The 23,821-nt window shown below is 45.0% G+C and overlaps 1 protein-coding gene across 2 annotated transcripts in view; it reads right to left on the bottom strand.

The window, feature by feature from the left end:
- Positions 1–23,451, bottom strand: part of ZFHX3 (zinc finger homeobox 3) — a 345,739-nt gene extending 322,288 nt beyond the window's left edge. The window contains exon 1 of one of the 2 annotated variants that reach the window (XM_065567681.1): positions 23,302–23,451. The gene's annotated coding sequence lies outside the window, so the exon portion shown is untranslated. The remainder of the gene's footprint in view (positions 1–23,301) is intronic. The other variant, XM_065567684.1, reaches the window with a different exon arrangement.
- Positions 23,452–23,821: the final 370 nt, after the last annotated feature.

Raw genomic sequence — 23,821 nt, 5'->3', positions numbered from 1 at the left:
GAACTCTTAGGTGGTTGCAGAATCTAGTATTTTTACAAGATGCTACAGAATTCAGGATTTTTGCTGCAGCCAGGTACTCAGCATTTTGTTTCCTGTCTCCCTGCCTGCCAGGACCTGTCTGCAGTGCCTCTTGCTCTCCAGTTCTTCCTGCAAAGGGAGATAATTGGATTACAGTCCATGTCCCGTACTGTTCTATTCCACCTGGCTGGAAGGTGACAAGGAATCAGAGCTGGAGTTCAGCTTGCAGCCAGGGAGTGGGAGCAGCAGAATTGTAGGCTGGGCAGCTGGGCTGTCTGTAGAAAAACACAGCAGCCAAGGCCTGGGGAGACAGCCACTAAGATGGCTACAAGATCCCTCCTTCCTTGGTACGGATGAGGGGAAGGAGATTCTGAGTTGAGCCACCTAGAAAACATTGCAACAATGGAGACAGGCCACTTGGAGAATATAGCTAAAAAAACCCAAACTCTCAAAAATAATCTTTATGGAAAGCATTGACTAATTTTATGTTGATCAGCATTTTCAATTGTACTCCATTCTAGTGTGGGGAGGGAATGAAAAGTATTTGATGGCCAGAGAATAAATTAGCATAATTTTCTGATTAAAATATTAGCACTATACAAAATCAATGTAGCACATATTAGATTAAAAACTGGATAACTGGTAGACCTCAGAAAGTAACAGTAGTTATGGAACCACAGTGCAATGGGGGAATTTCTAGTGAGGTCTTGGCCCAATACGATTTAATTTCTTTTTCAGTGATCTGGAAGCTGGGAAAATTTGTAGAAGATAACAAACATTGGTGGAGTGGTAAATGATAAGTACCAGTAATTTCTACAGAGTGATCTAGATTACATAGTAAAATAGTCTCATTTGAACAACATGCATTTTAATATAGCTAAATGCAAGGTTAATATCTCTGCTATATCACCTCCTGAAACAAAGGTTCCTTTTCTCTTGCAAACATGAGTTTGATTGCCTAGCACTTGTTTATACAGGCTTCAGTCTGGTAGGTAGACTACATCAATAGGCCTGAGATGACCCACCTTGCTTCCTTAGGATATTTAGAAGACAGGAAGTCTTGACTAGATAAGGGAAGAGGCAGAATAGCATTAATATATTTCTCCATTCTGGAATTCTAGAAAGGAACCAGGAAATACAAATAATCTGAATTCCTTTATTCAACATGTATAACCAAACAGAAACTAATCTGGACTTTTTTCTCATCTTCAGATGCCTGAAGAACAAAGGAGTAATAAGGGAATTGAAGGAGGCATTGTTGGAGATAGCAGTGAATTGCTAGTGAGGAAACAATGAAACAACATTGGTCAGCATGATAAGTAGGGTTGGCAGAATTTGGTTTTTACTTTTTTCTAATTTTGATTATTAATATTGATTTTTTATTTTTAAGATTATTTTTCTATTATCAATTTTTATTTTTTCATTTGTATCTGTTTTTATTTTTACAGTTGCTGGAAACTAATGGAGGGAGTTAGAGTGGGGTTTGGATAAGGCAGCGCTGACAGCAGGGGCTGCAGGGGGCTCCCTAAACAGCCAAGAGGCCCAAAATACTGGAGTGCAAGGTGCAGGGGAAGCTGCAGTCCTGGCCCAGCAACTGCAAGAAAGAAGATGAGCCCCCTGCTATGGGGTGTGCTGAACAGTTCCTGGCTGGGGACAGCTCCCACAGTCGTGGGTAGTGAGTGAAGGAAGGGGGCCATGACAGTGGAGCTGCAGCCTGGTTTAAGAGAGAAGTAAGAGTAACTATGAAGAAACAATGTATAAGAAATGGAAAAAAGGTGTAGTTGATAGCAATATAATGAATATAATATAATTAATATATAATATATGGAAGTTACAAATTGTAGAAAATTGATAAGGAAAGGAAAAGACACAAGGAGAAATCTGTGATCAGCAGAATTAAGGACAATCAGGAGTTTTTAAATTATATTTGCACTGAAAGGGATCCTAACAATGTTATTGGTCCATTGCTATATGGAAATGGAAAAATATCTGAATAATAATGCAGAAAATGCAGAACTGTTCAATAAATATTTCTGATCCATATTTGGGAAAAAGCCAGATGATATACTTAGTCCTGCCATGAGTGCAGGGGACTGGACTAGATGACCTATCTAGGTCCCTTCTAGTTTATGATTGCATATAGTCATATAATGTAATGATAATAAAATACTTTCCATTCAAACAGTAACTGAGGATAATATGAAACAGCAGCTACTAAAGTTAGACATTTTTAAATCAGCAGATCTAGATAATTTGCATTCAAGAGTTTCAAAAGAGCAGGCTGAGGAACTCTCTGGGCCATTAATATTGATTTTCAGTAACTCTTGGATCACTGAGGACATTCCAGGGGACTGGAAGAAAGCTAATGTGCCAATATTTCAAAAGGGCAAGTGTGGTGACTGGGAAACTATAGTCCAGTCAGCCTAATATCAGTCCTGAGCAAAATAATGGAATGACAGATACAGGACTCTATTAATAAAGAATTAAAGGAGGGTAGTATAATTAATGCCAATCAATGTGGGCATAGAGAAAATAGATCCTATCAAACTAACTTGGTATCTTTTTGATGAGATTACAAATTTGATTGATAAAGGTAATAGTGTTGATGTATAATATTCTTAGACTTCTGTAAGCCATTTGACTTAATATCTCATGACATTTAGATTAAGAAACTAGAATGTCATGAAATCAACATGGCACACATACTGTTTAAAAACTGGCTAATTGACAGGTCTCACAATGTAATGGAAAATGGGAATCCTAATCAAGGAGGTTTGCATTTCTAATGGGGTTCCACAAAAGACGGTTACTCACCGTTGTAACTGTTGTTCTTCGAGATGTGTTGCTCATATCCATTCCATTAGGTGTGCGCGCGCTGCGTGCACGATCGTCGGAAAATTTTCTACCCTAGCAACACCGGCGGGTCGGCTGTGGAGCCCCCTAGAGTGGCGCCTTCATGGCGCTGAATATATACCCCAGCCGACCCGGCGCCCCCTCAGTTCCTTCTTGCCGGCTACTCCGACAGTGGGGACGGGGGGCGGGTTTGGAATGGATATGAGCAACACATCTCGAAGAACAACAGTTACAACGGTGAGTAACCGTCTTTTCTTCTTCGAGTGCTTGCTCATATCCATTCCATTAGGTGACTCCCAAGCCCAACTTAGGTGGTGGGGTCGGAGGGAGACATTGCTGTGTGCAAAACCGCTGATCCGAAGGCAGCATCGTCCCTGGACTGCTGCACTAGTGCATAGTGAGCTGTGAATGTGTGGACTGATGACCAAACCGCAGCTCTACAAATGTCCTGGATCGGAACTTGCGCCAGGAAAGCCGTCGAGGACGCTTGGGCCCTCGTGGAGTGAGCGGTGATGTGCGGTGCTGAGACACCTGCCAGGTCATAGCAAGTCCGGATGCAAGACGTAATCCAGGAGGATAGGCGTTGTGAGGAGACCGGTGAGCCTTTCATCCGGTCGGCCACTGCAACGAAGAGTTGCGTCGTCTTTCTAAAGTGCCTTGTGCGGTCAATATAGAAAGCCAGGGCCCTGCGTACGTCCAGAGAATGCAAACGTTGATCCTGGCGAGTAGCATGTGGTTTAGGATGAAAGACCGGGAGAAATATATCCTGGTTGATATGAAAAGGAGAAACCACCTTAGGGAGAAAGGCAGGATGTGGACGAAGCTGCACTTTATCCTTATGGAAAACTGTGTAAGGGGGCTCGGATGTAAGCGCCCTGAGTTCAGAAACGCGCCTTGCTGAGGTGATGGCTACGAGGAAGGCTGTCTTCCAGGATAGGTACAAAAGTGAACAGGTGGTCAGTGGCTCGAATGGAGGACCTGTGAGCTTGGAGAGAACCAGGTTGAGGTCCCACGTCGGAACGGGCTGACGTTGTTGTGGGTACATCCGGTCTAAGCCCTTGAGGAATCTAACGACCATCGGGTTAGAGAATACCGAGGACGCGAGTTCTCCTGGGTGAAAGGCTGATATAGCGGCCAGGTGAACTCTAATTGAAGACATTGCCAACCCTTGCTGTTTTAGGGAGAGGAGATATTCCAATATGAGAGGAATAGGTGCCTGTAACGGGGACGTGGCTCGTTGTTCGCACCAACAGGAGAACCGCTTCCACTTGGCCAAGTATGTGGTCCGTGTTGAGGGCTTCCTACTACTCAGCAGAATCTGTTGGACAGAGTGCGAGCACTGCTGCTCTGCCTGGGTGAACCATGGAGCAGCCACGCCGTGAGGTGGAGTGATTGCAGGTCGGGATGACGCAGCCGGCCGTGGTCCTGAGAGATGAGATCCGGGCATAATGGAAGCGGGATCGGTGTCTGAACCGAGAGCTCCAACAGCGTGGTGTACCAATGTTGTCTCGGCCACGCTGGGGCGATCAGAATCACCTGTGCCTGGTCTCTGCGCAATTTGAGCAGTACCTTGTGGACCAGAGGAAACGGAGGGAAGGCATAAAACAGGTGGTCTTTCCAGGGAAGGAGAAACGCATCCGAGAGGGAGCCCGGAGCTCGACCTTGCAGGGAGCAGAACACGTGGCACTTCCTGTTGTCTCGAGATGCAAACAGGTCTATCTGGGGAAACCCCCACTTCTGGAAAACGGAATGTATGATGTCCGGACGGATAGACCACTCGTGCGTCTGAAAGGACCTGCTGAGTCGGTCCGCTAAAGTGTTCTGGACTCCAGGGAGGAATGATGCCGTGAGATGGATTGAGTGGGCGATGCAGAAGTCCCACAGGCGAATGGCCTCTTGGCATAGAATTGACGAGCGTGCTCCTCCTTGCTTGTTGATGTAAAACATGGCCGTGGTGTTGTCGATAAGAACTAGCACACAGCGGCCACGTAGGAGGTTGAGAAATGCCTGGCACGCCAGGCGCACCGCCATCAGTTCCCAAACATTGATGTGCAGAGCTATCTGGGGTGCAGTCCACAGACCCTGGGTATGGTGCTCGTTGAGATGGGCGCCCCAACCCAGAGATGAAGCGTCTGTGACCAGGTGCAGAGAGGGTTGTGGGGCGTGAAACGGCATCCCCTCGCAAACTACATTGTGATCTAGCCACCATGTGAGGGAGGTCAGGACCGAGTTCGGGACCGTGACCACCATGTTCAGGCTGTCCCGATGTGGGCGGTATATCGATGACACCCAGGTCTGGAGTGGGCGAAGCCGAAGTCTGGCATGCCTGGTTACGTACGTGCAGGAAGCCATGTGACCCAGCAGGGTAAGGCACGACCTCACCGTGGTAGTTGGGAAGGCTTTGAGCCCTTGAATGAGGCTCGTGATGGTGCAAAAGCGGTTGTCTGGCAGGATAGCTTGTGCACGTCTGGAGTCTAGGACTGCGCCGATGAATTCTATTCTCTGGGTAGGTTCTAGAGTGGATTTGTCCTTGTTGAGTAGGATGCCCAACTTGTTGAATGTGTGCACTATTATGTGGACGTGAGCTTGAACTTGCTCTTTGGTGCGACTGCGTACCAGCCAGTCGTCTAGGTACGGGAACACCTGTATCCCTTGTCGACGAAGGTACGCTGCCACGACAGCCATACATTTCGTGAACACTCTTGGGGCCGAGGATAGGCCGAAGGGAAGGACTGCAAATTGGTAGTGCACCTTGCTTACCACGAATCGCAGGAAGCGTCTGTGAGGCGGGTAAATTGCAATATGAAAGTATGCGTCTTTCATGTCGAGGGCGGCGAACCAGTCTCCAGGATCGAGGGAAGGGATAATGGCCCCCAAAGAGACCATGCGGAACTTCAACTTTACTACGAATTTGTTGAGTCCGCGCAAGTCCAAGATGGGTCGCAGACCTCCTTTGGACTTGGGAATGAGGAAGTAATGGGAATAGAATCCCCTGCCCCTTAACTCCACTGGAACCTCCTCTATGGCCCCCATAGCAAGGAGCGTGGAAACTTCCTGTATAAGAAGTTGCTCGTGAGAAGGGTCCCTGAAGAGGGACGGGGAAGGGGGGGAGGAGGGGGGGATTGAAGAAAACTGGATAGCGTATCCCCTGTCCACCGTGCGAAGGACCCAACGGTCCGAAGTTATAAGGGACCAAGCACGGTGGAAATGGGAAAGGCGATCCCGAAAGGAGGGGGCTGGATCCTGGGGGATGACTGGGGCGCCGTCCTCGACCGCACCTTCAAAAGTTCTGCCTGGGGCCTGAAGGTGGTCTAGGTGGCCCCTGGTTCTGACCGGGTTGAGGGCCGGTCCACCTTCTTCTACCACCTCGCCCTCGCCTCCGGGCCGAGTCCTGTCTCTGACGAGGCGGGGGGGGGGGGGGGGGGTAGAAGCGCTGAGGCTGCGGCCTAAATGGCCTGCGCTGAGGGCCCGCAACATGCATCCCCAGGGAACGCATGATTGTCCTGGAGTCCTTGAGGCTCTGCAGGCGAGAGTCCGTCTTTTCTGAAAACAACCCCTGTCCTTCAAAGGGCAGATCCTGCAGGGTTTGCTGCAGTTCCTGAGGCAAACCCGAAACCTGGAGCCAGGAGATCCTCCGCATAGCGATACCTGAGGCCAGGGTTCTCGCAGCAGAGTCCGCTATGTCTAAGGAGGCCTGTAAGGAGGTCCGAGCCACCTTCTTACCCTCCTCTACCAGGGCTCCAAACTCCTCCCTGGACTCTTGGGGAACCAACTCCTTGAACTTCCCCATAGAGTTCCAGGAGTTGAAGTTGTAGCGGCTCAAGAGCGCCTGCTGGTTAGCCGCTCTAAGTTGCAGCCCTCCGGCTGAGTAAACGTTACGGCCAAACAAATCGAGGCGCTTAGCCTCCTTCGATTTGGGCACTGCGGCCTGCTGACCGTGGCGCTACCTTGCGTTCACTGAAGCCACCACCAGTGAACACGGCTGGGGGTGGGTATACAAGTACCCGTAGTCCTTGGACGGAACAAAGTATTTCCTTTCCACCCCTCTCGCTGTGGGTGGGATAGAGGCAGGAGTTTGCCATATCGTAGTTGCATTGGCTTGTATCGTGCGGATCAGGGGTAACGCCACCCTCGATGGGGCATCCGCTGCGAGGATATTCACGATGGGGTCCTGCACCTCCACTATCTCCTCCGCTTGCAGGTCCATGTTACGGGCCACCCTACGCAGGAGATCCTGGTGAGCCCGAAGATCTATTGGAGGTGGACCTGTGCACGATGTGCCCGCCACTGCCTCATCCGGAGAGGAAGAGGAAGACGCCTCCGGTGGTACAGGATCCAAGGGAGGGTCCTGGTCTCCCTGCTCCTGGGCCGGAGCATCACTTGCGCTTGGGTCCAGGGCGTCAGGTGGTGCGGACACGGAAGCCTCCATGCCCCCTGGTGGAGGCCGAGAGATGGTGGACTCCGGGGCCCTTCTAACGGAGTGACCCGAGCGAGAGGTCGAAGCTATTGGAGCCCCTTGCGCCTGATGGTACGCCCACGGGGTCCAGAACGACCAGTGAGATGGGCCATGAGAATGGTCCTCTGTTATCTCCTGCCAATGGCCCAAGTCCTGTTCCTCGGCTTGCCCCTGAGGGGGGTATGCCGATCTCGATAGGTCCTCAGAGGAGCGAGACACCGATCTCGATGGCCATGGCGGTGCCGAGAGCGTCGAGACGATTCCCGTGGGCTGCGGTGCCGCACGGTGCCGGTCCGGAGATGATCTATCTCTACGCGGTGCCGGCGATCGGTGCCGGGACCGCGACCGGTGCCGATGACCTCGTCGGTGCCGGGAGTCGGATCTGGACCTTGACGAGGACCTGGAGTAGGCCCGGTGCCGGGAGCGGCCTCTCGACGTCGAGCGTCGACCGTAGCGGTGCCGAGAACTACGTCTCGACGTTGATCGGTGCCGACGATCATAGCGGTGCCGAGATGTAGAGCGGTGCCGCGACGAAGATCTTGGCCGCGAGTACGACCGGTGCCGAGGTGATATTCGGCGCCGGGACTGCGAGCGGCGTGGGGACCTGCTTCGGGACCTGGACCGGTGCCGTGGTTCCAGCCCTTGCGATGGAGGGCGCATCAAGGCAGGTTTCCCCCTAGACTGGACCGGACGAGTCAACGGTGCCTGCGGTGCCGGTGGTTGCGGTGCCGGCTCCGTGAGAGCTATTAAGTCTCTCGCCGCCGCGAAGGTCTCTGGAGTCGACGGGAGGCACTGTATCACTGCCGGCCTCGGTGGAGACGCTATCTGCACCGGACTCAACGGCTTCGGCGCCGGAGTCGACGGTGCTGGAGGCACCTGTTTCCGGTGCTCCACAGGCGGACGCGGCTCTACCCCCGGCACTGGGGGAGCCGGCGTCTTCGGCACGGAGGTCCCCGTCTTATGGGCTTTTTTATGCCCCGGGGATAATGACCGGCACCGAGGCACTTGTTGTGCTTGCGGTGCCGACGAGGTCCGGTGCCGGGGAGGCTTGTCCGACGCCACTCGCGTGGTCGGCATGGCCGGTGCCGCCGGGGCACTGCGCACCGAAGCGCTAGGTGCCGGGGCCTGACTTGCTGATGGAGCGTCCGGACTAAGTGCCGCCTCCATAAGGAGTTGCCGGAGCCGAAAGTCCCGCTCCTTCTTGGTCCTTGGTCTGAAGGCCTTACAGATCTTGCACTTATCTGTTTGATGGGACTCTCCCAGGCACTTCAGACAGGAGTCGTGCGGGTCGCTCGTGGGCATAGGCTTAGCGCAGGAGGTGCACTGCTTGAAGCCGGGAGCGTTGGGCATGAGCCCGGCCCCGCGGCCGGGGGAGAAAGGGGGAGACGACCCCCTTAATCCCCTGAACTACTATAACAACTTTTAAAAACTATTTAACTATTGAACTATAAACAACTATAACTATAACTATAACTATAACTGTGAATAACTAACTAAGCTAGGGAGAGTGGAGAACAGCTATGCCGCGCTCCACAGTTCCAACGACCGTCAGGGGCGGTAAGAAGGAACTGAGGGGGCGCCGGGTCGGCTGGGGTATATATTCAGCGCCATGAAGGCGCCACTCTAGGGGGCTCCACAGCCGACCCGCCGGTGTTGCTAGGGTAGAAAATTTTCCGACGATCGTGCACGCGGCGCGCGCACACCTAATGGAATGGATATGAGCAAGCACTCGAAGAAGAAGGATCAGTTTTTGGCCCTACACTATTTAAAGTCTTAACCAATGACCTGAGAGAATACATAAAATTTAAATAGCAGTTTTAATATTTACTTCCAGACCACTGATGAAAGTTTGAATCATGTTGGGCTTCGTACAAATCCTTGAAGAACCCCACTAGAAATCTCCCATTCAGTGTTCCCCATAGATGATTACTTTTCGAGATATGTCAGTTGGCCAGTTCTTAATCCATTTAACTTGATTTATTACTGTTGTACAGTGCTAATGTTTTAATCAGAATGTCATGTGGTACTAAGTCAAATGCCTTATTATAGTCTACGTATATTATACTTACGCAATTACCTTTATCAACCAAATTTGTAATCTCTTCAAAGAATTAAATCTAGTTTGCTAAAATCCATTTTTCATGTTGACTGGCATTAATTCTATTCCTGTCCTTTAATTCTCTATTAATTGAATCTGGTATCAGTTTTTCCATTTTTCCTGGAAATGATGTCAGGCTAACCAGCTTATTGTTACCTGGGTCATCCCACTTGCCCTTTTTAAATATTGGCACATTAGTCCTCTTCCAGTCTTCTGGAATTTTCCCAGTAGTCTAAGGTGTATTAAAAATGAACTTCAGGTGGGCCAGAGATCTCCTCAGTCAGGTCTTTTAGAACTCTTGGGTGCAAGTTATCTGGGCCTGCTGATTTAAAAATGTTTATTCCTTGTAGATGCCATTTAACATCTTCCTGGGTTATTAATAGACTGGAAAATATTTTGTCATCCTTATGTGATACAAGTACATCATCCTGCTTCTTTCCATATATGGAACAGAAATATTTATTTAACATATCTGACTTTTCTGCATCATTATTAGCAGTTTTACCATCTCCATCTAGTAATGGGCCTATAGCCCTGCTAGCCACAGTTTTCTTCCGTGATATGTTTAGATTCCCATATCAATGTTCTATTCTTCATAACATTTAATTTATATTGGTTGCTATCTATTTCCCCTTTTTCCATTTTTACATGTTACTTTTTTATTTCTAATTTCTGCCTTAATTTTGCCACTGAACCAGGATGTGGTTTTAGGTCAAGTTGTTTTCTTTCTTGACAGTGGTATAGCTTTTGACCACCTATTAAACTCTTCTTATAGAACTCCCAATTTTCATTCAGATTTTTCTGTATACATTTTTCCTCCATGTCAATTTCATAACTTTCCTCAGCTTTGGGAAATTAGTCCTTTTGAAGCAACAAGTATATATATTACTGGCTGAAACTGTTCTCTGTTTGCCCATATTGAACTTGGGCACCCAGAATGATGATGTGGCCAAAACAGCTAATGTGATCCTTGGATGCATAAAAAGGGGAATATTGACTAGGAGTAGAAAGGTTATATTACTTCTGTATTTGGCACTGGTGCAACTGCTCCTGGAATACGGTGTCTGGTTCTGGTATCCACACTTCAGGAATGATTTTGAAAAACTGGAAAAGGTTCAGTGAACAGTCATGAAAATTTAATCAGAAAAATGTGAATTATATTTGGGAATCATTTAAGAACACCTTACAAGATGCCCAAAAAGCCACAATCCCACAACTGAGCAAGAAGGCCATGCTGGTTAAAAAACTGACCTGGTTTAGGGGGGAAGGGAGTTATAAAAATAGAAAAATAGAAAAATAATATATAACAAATAGAAGAAAGGGGAAGTTGATAGTAATGAATATAAATCAGAAGTTAGGAATGGTAGAAAGTTGATAAGGGAAGCAAAATGACACATGGAGAAATCTATGGCCAGCTGAATTAAGGACAATAAGGAGTTTTGTTAAATATATTAGGAACAAAAAGAATCCTGACAATAGTATTCGTCCATTACTAGATGGAAATGGTATAATTATCAATAGTAAAACAGAAAAGGCTGTTCAATATATCTTTCTGTTCTGTATTTGGGGAAAAACAGATTATATAGTTTCACCATATGATGATGATAACACTCTTTCCATTCTATTAGTATCTGTGGTGGATGTTAAACAGAAGCTACTAAAGTTAGGCATTTTAAAATCAGTAGATCTAGATAACTTGCATCCAAAATTTGTAAAATAGCTGGCTGAGGTGTGTGCTGGACCATTAACACTGATTTTCAGTAAGTCTTGGGGCATTGGGGAAGTTCCAGAAGACTGGAAGAAAGTTGGTGTTGTGCCAATTTAAAAAAATGGTAAGTGAGATGACATGAATATTTATAGGCCTGTCAGCCTGACATTGAGCCCTGGCAAAATAATGGAGTGGCTTATAGGGGATTCGATTAATAAAGAATTAAAAGATGGCAATATAATTAATGATAATTAACCTGGGTTTATGGAATATAGATCCTATCAAACCAATGTGATTTTTTTTTACAAGATTACATGTTTGTTTGCTAAAGATAATAGTGTTGATGTAATGTATTTTGACTTCTGTAAGGTGTTTGACTTGGTACTGCACAACATCTTGATTAAAAATCTGGAAAAATATAAAATTAACTTAGCACACATTCAATGGATTAAAAACTGGCCAACTGACAGGTCTCAAAATGTGACTTTAAATGGTCATTATTTACTGGGTCTGTTTTCAGTCGAGTCCTGCAGGAATCAGTTCTTAGCCCTACACTATTTAACATTTTTATCAATGACCTGGAAGCAAATATAAAATCATCACTGATGAAGTTTCCAGATAACAGAAAAATTGGGGGAGTGGTAAATAATGAAGAGGACAGGTCATGATTCAGAGCAATCTGGATTGCTTGATAAACTGAGTGCAAGCAAACACTGCGTTTCAATATGGCTAAAGGTAAATGTATACATCTAGGAACAAAGAATGTAGACCATACTTATAGGAGGATGTACTCTATCCTGGGAAGCAGTGACTCTGAAAAAGATTTTGGGATCATGATGGATAAACAGCTGAACATGAACTCCCAATGTGATACTGTGGCCAAAAGAGCTAATGTGATCTTGGGATGCATAAACAGGGGAATCTTGAGTAGGAGTAGACAGGCTATTTTCCCTCTATATTTGGCACTGGTGCAACAGCTGCTGGAGTACTGAATCCAGTTCTGATGCCCACAATTCAAGAAGGATGTTGATAAATTGGAGATGGTTCAGAGGAGAGTGACGAGAATGATTAAAGTATTAGAAAACATACCTTATAATGATAGACTCAAAGACCTCAGTCTATTTCGCTTAAAAAGCTATTTAGCTTAACAAAATCAGTTAAAGTACATCTAGGGTGACCAGACAGCAAGTGTGAAAAATCAGGACAGGGGGTGGGGGGTAATAGGAGCCTATATAAGAAAAAGCCCCAAATATCGGGACTGTCCATATAAAATCAGGACATCTGGTCACCCTAAGTACATCAGAAGCAGGAAGTCTGCTAAACAACCAGTAGAGCCACTGGATGATAGAGATGCTAAAGGAGCACTCAGAGATGATAAGGCCATTGCGGAGAAACTAAATGGATTCTTTGCATTGCTTTTCATGCCTGAGAATGTGAGGGAGATTCCCAAACCCATAGGCGCCAACTTTCCCCGGTGCCAGTGGGTGCTCGCGCTCCCCGCCCCTGTCCCCACCCCAACTGCACCCTTTCCCCCACCCCTACCCTGCCCCCATTCCAACCCCTTCCCCAAAGTCCCCACCCCAATTCCGCCCGCTCCCTGCCCCTATTGGACCCCTTCCCCAAATCCCCGCCCTGGCCCCGCCTCTTCCCCGATCGCGTCACGTTCCCCCCCCTGCCCCCTCCCTCCCAGCCCGGCGAAACACCTATTTCGTGGCGCAAGCGCTGGGAGCTAGGGGGGAAAACTACTAGAATTCTTTGAGGGGGTCAACAAGCATGTGGACAAGGGGGATCCAGTGGATATAGTGTACTTAGATTTTCAGAAAGCCTTTGACAAGTTCCCTCACCAAAGGCTCTTAAGCAAAGTAAGCAGTCATGGGATAAGAGGGAAGGTCCTCTTATGGATTGATAACTGGCTAAAAGATAGGAAACAAAGGGTAGGAATAAATGGTCAGTTTTCAGAATGGAGAGAGGTAAATGGTGGTGTCCTCCAGGGGTCTGTACTGGGACCAGTCCTATTCAACATGTTCATAAATGACCTGGAAAAAGGGGTAAACTGTGAGGTGGCAAAATTTGCAGATGATACAAAACTACTCAAGATAGTTAAGTTCAAAACAGACAGCGAAGAGTTACAAAGGGCTCTCATAAAACTGGGTAACAGGGCAACAAAATGTCAGATGAAATTCAATGTTGATAAATGCAAAGTAATGCACATTGGAAAACATAATCCCAACTATACATATAAAATAATAGGGTCTAAATTAGCTGTTACTACTCAAGAAAGAGATCTTGGAGTCATTGTGGATAGTTCTCTGAAAACATCCACTCAATGTGCAGCGGCACTCAAAAAAGCTAACAGAATGTTGGGAATCATTAAGAAAGGGATAGATAAGAAGACAGAAAATATCGTATTTTCGCGATATAAATCCACGGTACGCCCACATCTTGACTATTGCGTGCAGATGTGGTCGCCCCATCTCAAAAAGATATATTGGACTTCAAAGGTTCAGAAAACGGCAACAAAAATTATTAGGGGTATGGACCAGCTTCCATATAAGGAGAATAAGATTGGGACTTTTCAGCTTGGAAAAGAGATGACTAAGAGGGGGATATGATAGAGGTCTATAAAATCATGATTGGTGTGGCGAAAGTAAATAAGAAAGTGTTATTTACTCTTTCTCATAAGACAAGAACTAGGGGGTCACCAAATGAAATTAATAGGCAGTAGGTTTAAAACAAACAAAAGGAAGTATTTTTTCACACAATGCACAGTCAACCTGTGGAATCCCTTTTCAGAGGATGTTGTGAAGGTCAAGACCATAACTGGGTTCAAAAAAGAACTAGATAAGTTCATGGAGGATAGGTCCATCAATGGCTATTAACCAGGATGGGCAGGGTTGGTGTCCCCAGCCTCTGTTTGCCAGAGCCTGGGAATGGGCGACAGGGGATGGATCACTTGATGATTACGTGTTCTGTTCAGTCCCTCTGGGGCACCTGGCATTGGCCCCTGTCGGAAGACAAGATACTGGGCTAGATGGACCTTTGGTCTGACCCAGTTTTCCGTTCTTATGTTCTTATGTTAAGAGAAGGTTAAGGAGTGACCTGACTGCAGTCTATAAATATCTACGTGGGTAGCAAATACTTAATAAGGAACTCTTCAATTTATCAGAGAAAGGTATAACACAATCCAATAGCTGGAAGTTGAAGCTAGACAAATGCAGACGGGAGATAAGATGTAAATTTTTGACAGTGAGAGTTATTAACCATTGGAACAATTTACCACGGGACATGGTGGATATCGATAACAATTTAAAAATCAAGATTGGTTGTTTTTTAAAAACATCTGCTGTAGGAATTATTTTGAGAAAGTTCTGTGGCTTAAGCTATACAGGAGGTGAGACTAAATGATTACAATGATCCCGTCTGGTCTTGGAATCTATGAATGATTAAAAATTGGAAAACTGGCCTTTAAGTGTTTGAGCTGTCTATTTAGTTTATCAAAGAGAAGCTTAAGGGTGACTGGATCATAGTCTATAATTACCAATATGGGGAACAGAAAATTGATAATATATTCACTGCTCTACAGCCAAAATGCTTCTGAAATAAATGTAGTCAAACTTTACTAATTCTGGGTCACTGAGAACGAAAATAATGCTTAAAATTGTTGATTGGCTCTAGTTTTCAAGATATGCTATTGGGTCAGTATATACGACCCTTGACTTGGGAATGGCGGAGGATAAGTGAGTTATAAAGGGAAGGGATCTCAATTTAAACCAGAAATGACTAAAATACATCTTTGACTGGATCTATGAATAAATCTATGACTGGGTTTGGACAGTACTTGCTTTTTAGGCAAATCAATGAATGATGCAATCTGAAGCCGGTATTGCATCATACATGATATGAATTGCATCATGTTATTCCTAGAAGTCATGGATGATGCAATCATAATGAAGCTTACATCACTCTGCTGAACAAATTGCCCTATATCAGCTCTAGAAATCATACAGTGTCGTGCTATCTTATTTGTCAGTGTTTGATTTTGCAAAGGGACACATTTCTGTTTAGCCAAAGTGAGCAGAGATGCCTCGTACTTGTGTGAACAGTGCAGATAACTTCTGCTATGTTTGTGGTGAAGTGACTTTTGCATCACAAAAGCGCAGTCTAACCACTATGGTTAAGAAAGCCTAACACCTTTATTTTGGCTGCAAAATTGGAGATCAGGACAAGAGGTGGGCCCCACACATATGCTGCAACACTTGTGCAACAAATCTTCGCCAGTGATTGAACAGGAAAAGGATATCTATGCCTTTTGCAGTGCCAATGATTTGGAGAGAGCCAACAGATCATACCAGCAATTGTTACTTCTGCATGGTGCCTCCAGTTGGGAAAGGTGTGTCAATGAAGAAAAAGCGGACTGTGCATTATCCAAACATTCCATCAGCTATACGCCCAGTACCCCACGGAGAAGGACTGCCGGTTCCTGATGCACCAGAATCATTCTCACTTGAGTCAGACGAGGAAGAGGAAGAGGATGAAACTTCTGGTCCTGAACCATCCATGTCACAGGACCCACATTTTCTCCCATCCTCCTCCTCTGAACCACACCTCATAACACAAAGTGAACTGAATGACCTTGTCAGGGATTTAGAACTACCCAAGAGTAAGGCAGAGCTGTTGGGCTCCAAACTACAGCAGTGGAATCTCCTGGCACGTGATGTTAGGGTTTCCATGTTCCGTGACCATCAAAAGGATCTTGTCCCATTCTTCTTCATGGAAGGTGATCTTGTAGCCTGCAACAACATCGATGGTGTGATGGCAGCCCTCAACATCGTTCACGATCCAGTTGAGTGGAGACTGTTTATTGATTCATCGAAGACGAGTCTTAAAGCTGTTTTACTGCATAATGGCAATGTTTTGCCATCAATTCCAGTTGGTCATGCAGTCCATATGAAGGAAACCTATGACAACATGAAACAACTTTTGAGGAGCATAAACTATGACCAACATCAGTGGCAGCTTTGTGGAGATTTGAAGGTTGTTGCTCTCTTGCTTGGTCTGCAGACTGGATACACAAAGTACTGCTGTTTTCTCTGCGAATGGGATAGTCATGCAAGAGATTCCCACTACATCAAGAAAGATTGGCCACTCCGACAGTCATTGGAGCCTGGGAGGAAAAGTGTTCAGCATCCACCACTTGTTGAATCAAGGAAGATTTTGTTACCACCCTTACACATCAAGGTGGGTCTGATGAAGAACTTTGTCAAGGCCATTGACAAAACACAAGCAGCTTTCAAGTACCTCCGTGGAAAATTTCCAAGGTTAAGTGAAGTTAAGATAAAGGAAGGTGTCTTTGTTGGTCCTCAGATTCGTGAACTTCTTTGAGATGATGCATTTGACCATGCACTGTGTGGCAAGGAAAAGACGGCATGGAAAGCTTTCCAGTTAGTGGCAATAAATTTTCTTGGAAACAACAAGGCAGACAACTACAGGTTGTTGGTGGAAAACCTCCTCAAGGCATACAAAAGCCTTGGTTGCCCAGAGTACAGACCTGAGAGACAGCGAGGATGGTGATGTTTTCCACAGACTGAGAGAGGAGGGAGAGGACTTGAAAGGAAAGCTTTAGGAGTTCTGTTTTACTATGTTGAGCTTAAGCTGACAGCTAGTCATCCACAAGAAGAGGTCAGAGATGGGCCTTGGAAACAAGAAACAGGAAGTTCATCGCCAATCTGTCTCTACTTTAGGAGTCTCAGAGGTAATTTCTTATCCAGACCATATAGCCAGATTCACCTCGAACGTGATCTTCGGACTAGATGTGGACACAGAGAATATTAGTAACCAGCCACTCTCTTGGACAGACCATCACCTCATGCAAAAAAAGTGGTCAGAATTCTCTGCTTCCAGACAACAGGATAGCTACTACACTTTGGCCCACTTCCAAAAGCTCATGAATCCTACCAATCTCCAAAACATATCCAGTTACAAAAATAGTTTATAATTTTATCAGGGAGCAGCAGATCTGGGGAGTCAGCATGATCATGCACTTGCCACTGCCCTCAGAATAATGGCTCCCAAATGACTCCTTCCTCCTCTTTGCCATGCAGGTCTTAAGGGATCTCAGACAACTTGTACCAGATGAAGTGGAAAGTGTAATAATTTGGGTATTTGTGATAGAAAACTTGAGCTAAGGCAAACAAACTGAAGGACAAAGATTTCTTACAAGCTTATGTTTAGGCTGTTATAGTAAGAGAATCTTTTTCTCTTCCTCCATAGTGGATGCCAAAACATGCCTGAAAGAACTATTCAGTGTGGCTTCTGCTTAATCAAAATAGATTTTCTGCAATCCATAACAGAACCCAGTATGATTCACTGCAATTAGACTTCTGCACCAAGATTATCTGCATCTGAGAAGGGTTCTCAGGATACCTGGAACCAGTCACCCTGCACTTGCCCATTACATGACACCTTCCCCCCTAAATTTGATCTGTTTACCTGATAGGACATCTTGGACATATCAAAGGAGACAAAAGCCAGCCATGACCTCATGCTTCTCCTAACTAAGAGTGTCAGCATCTCATTCAAAAAAGGAACTCTACCTCCTCATTTTAAGACATATTATACATCTGGCCAGCCTTAAAGAAATCTTCAGGAGATGCAATAGATCTTGTCAACTAGCACCAGGTGGCAAAAGTTTCTGAAAAAGTTAATTGAGAGCTATCTCCAACTATGTCTGTCCACAGCCAACATCCAAGATCATTCCCATTCCTGTTCCAGGACAGGATATTGTGGACAGTCTTTAACTATCCATTAATAAAGGACAAATACCAGTGCTCTTACTCCTAGATCTTTCCTCTTTATTCTAGATGGTCAGTCAGAGAATACTGCTGTCCAGTTTTAAAGATGCAGCAGGAGTAAAGAGAAATATTTTTAAATGGTTTGAAACCTTCCTTCAGGGCTACACCCAGATGATGCTGATGGGCAACTGCTCTTCTGTTATCAAAAAGCTTCACCTGTAGGGTATCACAAGGTTCCACTCTCTCTCATGTCCTTTTTAATATCTATATGCAGTTGTTGGTGTAACTGTAGAAACATAGAAACTGCTGTATTGACCAGATCAGTGGTCCATCTAATCCAGATTCTATGTCTCAAATGTCAACAATATGCAGATGATCCTCAACTCTATTTATTGTTCATATCATACATAAACGTAACCCAGCACTCAGTTGAGATCAGCACCTGGACGGGGAAGAGGTGACTGAAGTTAAATCCAAGCCAGGTGCAGGTTATGCTTGACGGCAGAATGAAAGAGTTTGAAGAGACACCATGATGTTGCTAAGAACTGAGGATGGATGTCCCCAATCAGAAAGGTATTCAACCATCTATGGTTCTATTCTGGATTCCACTTTCAAATTGGACACTCATATTAGCCACAAAAAAGGTATTCTGCCATCTGTGACTATTTTTTTCAAAGCCATCAAATGTCTAAGACCAAGATACCTAAAGGATTAGCTCACCCTTCGCATCCTCAAGTGTGCTTAACAGCGCCCCTCTTTAGAAACAATGGAATTGCACAGGAGGCACAGCTGTCTTGGCTGCTGTCTCAAGCTTCTGGAATTTGCTTCCATAGGAACTTAGAATGGCTACCATTTTTAAATCTAAATGTAATTCCCACCTCTTCAATCTAGTTTTCTAATCCAGCAACTGTAAGCCTAATAGCACCTCTGATTTCCAATAAAAATAATATTCTTGCATTAATAATTGCATTATTGTTTGTTGCACAATTGCCTGTGTTCATATCTGTCAAGCCAGTGCAGTAACATTTGATTTCATGACAAGCTATACAAATGTTGCCAAAGTGTATCTGCCTTGGGTATCTGCCAGAAATAGGTAAAATAAATCAAATATCTGTCCTGGTCAGGGTTTTATAATGCACTTCAGGTTTTATGCCATTGCCTTTTGTTATTGACTATTCTTGATTTTCTGGCAGTGAAATGCAATTCCTGCCATCTCTCTTGTTACTTACAGTTTTTCTTTATCATTTCTGATAATTTGAGGAAATACCTTTCTCACATTCCCTTATATTTTGGACACTAGAGTAGAATCTCTGTGTCAGAAATGTTGTACAGTCATTCCTCACTGGATTTGAACAGCGTTTTGTGTCTGCTAGTTGGTCATAGATTTGATATTTAATAAGAGCCTGTCTTAGTTTTTCATATTTCATCATGATGTACTTGATTATGTGATTGTTCTGCATAGGGATATGTAGCTAATTATCTTGTTGTTTGTGATCTATTCTTCCCAGTGATCCCTGTATTGATGTTTTAGATTTTGATCTGGTATCCTGAATCATATTCTAGTCTGAATAAATTAGTTTGCTCTATTAGTCTGGAGGTTAGTGTTGTCGAGGCTTGGGAGTGATGTTAGAGGTGGAGTAAGTTTTCATTTGGCATGAGTTTTTGCACTTTGATGTGGAGGATGTTTTTGCTGCTTTGGAAGAGATGGCATTAGAAGTTGTGTTCTTTTTTATGGTGGAGCAAGAGAATTATTTTAGTTATGTTCTAATGCAACTGAGTAACTGTGCACACGTAGTATGTGCAGATATGAAGATGCAGTTTCTATTTTTCCCCCTTAATTAGTTAGCTGAACCTCAGACTTTACTCCCCTATATTTGAACAGGTTGAGTTATACTTTTGTATGCCTTTAGCATGGCATAGATAGCCCACAGAGTTGTTTCTTGTAATGCTTTTATAGTCAGTCTTATGCTTCCTGATTATTTATTATGAGGTACAAGTTTTTGTAATTTACAATGTGTTCACTCAGTGGTGGATTAACTACGGGCTACGTAGGCCATGGCCTGTAACAATGGTAAACTAAGGACAATGCTCAGCTGTCAAAAGAGAGAGAGAGAGACGCTACTTATCACTAGATCCCTGTGAAATTCTTTTGTTTTGTTTTTTGGGGGTAATTTTATTTTATTTTTTATTGTGGGAAGAGATCAGGGGCCTTCTCCTGGGGTGGGAGCCCTGGGGAGGGTATTAGATCCTGCCCCCGAGGTGGGAGGCCCTCAGGCAGGTGCATGGAGAGACAGCCTGCCCTGCACTCACCCTGCAGTGGCAACTCCTGTCCTGTGGGATTGGGACTGGCTTCCTGCTCTGGGCATTGTTTTATAGATTTATTTCATTTTATAGGTTATTTTTCATTTTATTGCATGTTAGTTTGCACTGGCAGAAACCACTGGTCTCTACCATATCACATTTTTCCATTTATGTTCTGATTTGACCTGTGTTTCACGCTGGTCCACTGGAGGCTCGCTGATCACTGCAACACCGCAACGGTTGCACTCTCAAGTATACTTAAAACCCCTCTGTCTTTCTTTCTAAAAGTTTTCCTTTATAGCTCAGTACTGACATCAGACACTTTTTAGTGGGCATGCAAAAAAGAAAAATTACGACCATACTTCTTTTTAAGTAATCCGCACAGTGATGCCTTCTGGCAATAATTTTAAAGGTCTGTCTTCTCAATATTATTTTCAGTTCTAATGGTGGCTGAACAGCAAGACTAATGTTACGTGGCCAGTTGGTCAGAAGGTATGTTGGAGGATATGTGCTGTTTGTCTTTGTCTACCGAGGAGCAGACAACCTCTGCCAACTTCTCGGATGGTTTCCCCCACCCCACCAGCAACACTGTGACAGCCGAGAGGCAGCACCATCCAGATCTGATGAAAATGTAATAGAGCAGAGTGTCATCTGATGATTGAGGACATGGCATTCCAAACTGTTTCACTATCTCCCCCACTGGCTTCACATACACATTGAATAGGAAGGGTGAATTCATATCACCCCATATGATGGAATCTTTGGGTATGAGAGCAACTATTCAATGAACACTTATCTCAGAAAGAAGAAAACAGAGCTACACAAGTGCAATTCTGTCTACTCTGCCATTGTCTACAAATACACTAACACCACCTCATAGTCTAGACTGCTGAAGGCTGCTGACAGATCTAAAGGAATCAAAATGGACAACTAATATTTTAGCTGCTGGGATAAGTTTTATTCTTTCAGTTTCTTATAATTTTAATAGTATTTGGGTTTTGTCAGTATGTTTTGGGTTAAAGTGTGATATTTGTTTTTAGGACAAACAAAGACCTGTCTTCTCTCTATAGCACAGCAGGGTCCTGGCACAGAAGAAGTCCCTCAGAAAAGACATATGGAAGGCTTACTTAGGGACAATTTCAAATTTTTTACCGTGATCCTACCATATTTTTAAGAACAAAAACCCCTCAGGTATGGAAGGCAGCCCTCCATCCCCTCCCCCACAAAACTAATACTCTGTGTAGATATCTCTCTTTACATGTCATAGAGTTTAAGGCCGGAGGGACTCCTAAACCATCTAATCTGACCTCTTGTATATCATATGGAATTAGGGAGACCAGACGTCCCGATTTTATTGGGACTGTCCCGATATTTACTTGTTTGTCCAGCATTGGTCGGGACGCGAATTGTCCCGATATTTTGAGCTCCAGCGCACAGGCAGAGGGGGCTCGCGCCCTCCCCCGCCCCAACTCCGCCCCGTCCCTCCCCCATTGGATCCCTCCCCAAATCCCCGCCCTGGCCCCGCCTCTTCCTCAAGCACGCCGCATTCCTCCTCCTCACCCTTCCCTCCCAGGCTTGCGCTAATCAGCTGTATGGCGGCGCAAGTGCTGGAGAAGGGAGGGGGGAGGAGGAGGATGCGGCAGCCAGCTCAGGGGAGGTGGAGGCGGAGCTCCGGCTTTTCTTTCTTTCTTTCTTTCTTTCTTTCTTTCTTTCTTTCCCTCCCCCGCCAACTCTTAACCCCCCCTCCCCCGTCCCGATATTTCACATCTCTCTCTGGTCACCCTATAGGCAATCAACACCACCCAGCACATGCGCACTAAACCCAACAGCTGAAATTAGACCAAAGTATTATTGCCCACAAGAGAATATTATATGTCCCAGTGCAGGTGCATGTGAAATAGAGCGGACTTTTCTAAATTCCTGGCTTGACAGTTTGGAAAGGAACACTTGCCCCAAAGCAGCCAGTCCTACCCTGATCAACTGTCTTCTAAAGCAATTTCTTGCTTTCTGGTGGCTGGATAATTTGCTAAATTGAATAACAGTGAGAAGTATTTAATGCTTAGCTCTTCTCTGGCACCTTCCATCCAAGTTTTTCAAATTACTTACAAGCATTAACTAATTAAGCCTCATAACCCTCTGTGGGAAGGCAATTATTTTTATCTCAGTTTTACATATGGAGAAACTGAGGCTCAGAGCAATTAAGTGACTCGTCCAAGGCCACAGAGAAAAAGCCAGAAAAAAAGACGTGGGTTGAACACTGGCCTCCTTGTCTCCCTGGGTTCTAACTATCAGGCTGTGCACATGCAGTCAGCAGAGCAAATCATTCAAACATTGGTACTAAGAATGGTACAAGAATGGCTTTCAGATTCCCAGTACTTATTCCTCTGCAAGGAATCGTGCTGCATAACTCCAGAGCAGAAGCAAGTTACTCTCTCTACTGTGGTTATAACAGGGTTAAAGCTGAGGTTTCTAATTGCTCTCTTGAGGCCTTATTACATGTTGATTAGATCCTTTTGGGAACACATCAAACCTACAACAATAATAAACACTCACTTCGCTGGAAAGTTTGTAACAACCCTAGATGCCCTGCAGGCCTTATGCTGCTATGCACTGGGTTGGCTACATGAAAACTGGAAATGGAAGCGTGTTTATTTTAGGCTTGCTGCCCCCTTTTTGTAGGAAGATTTCAGATTTGCATGTGCAGGATCTGTGGAATATTTAACAAGTTGATTAAGGGCTGCTAAAGATTCATGTTTGCCAAAGACTTTTACTCTTCGTTGTTTGCTTTTTTTCCACTTCCCAAAAGTAAAAGTAAAGGCTGTACACTGGGCTCGGATGAAGTGTTTTTATTGTTGAGGGTGCATGAAAGCATGAGAGTGAACTGTGCACAAGTCTGTTGTGTGCTGTGCTTTCTGTGGAGCCCTCAGAAGACTCCCAAAGAGTTTGATGCACAAACAGCTCTTTTCATGTCTGCAATAGCCTGGTTTGCTCTCAAATGCCTCACTGGGGCCAAAAAATACTTGTGCAGCACAAAGAACAGCTTCATTTTGGATGGGCCAGTAGCTAGGGTCAATACCTGTGTCGATCTCATCATGCAGCTCAGGAAAGTTGAAATATGAATCTTTGCAATTGCTTGACACCCAGCAATGTGGAAGCGTTACAGCCTAGCAATGCTTTCATAGAAGGACAAGGGAAAGGTTGTCACTGGAACTTTGCTCAGGATTCCCTGAAGAGAGGAAAGAAACAGATGAAGCTGGATTTGAATTCCCAATTAACCCTCCATATTCAGAAATATGTACACACACTCTAGTTAATATGTTGCTTATTTCAGCTGTAATACATCTAACCTAGCTAGCTATTAGGTATTTATAATGTGCCAGTCATTCTGGTATCTAGACTGTCACCTGAACACTATAATAACAGCAAGTGCAGTTACAGTGAGATCTATCAGTGTGTTGTTAAAAGGTCTGGTGGAGGGGGAAAAAAAACACATTGTCAGTCACCATAAGAATGTTGCTCCCTGGAAATGATAAATCGGGCATATATGGTGTATATTTACCCATGACACATCCACATATCATTAAGGTTTACAAAGA

Source organism: Chrysemys picta, chromosome 14 (assembly GCF_011386835.1).
Source record: "Chrysemys picta bellii isolate R12L10 chromosome 14, ASM1138683v2, whole genome shotgun sequence".
Lineage (NCBI taxonomy): Eukaryota > Metazoa > Chordata > Testudines > Emydidae > Chrysemys > Chrysemys picta.
This window is presented reverse-complemented; position numbering and strand designations above follow the sequence as displayed.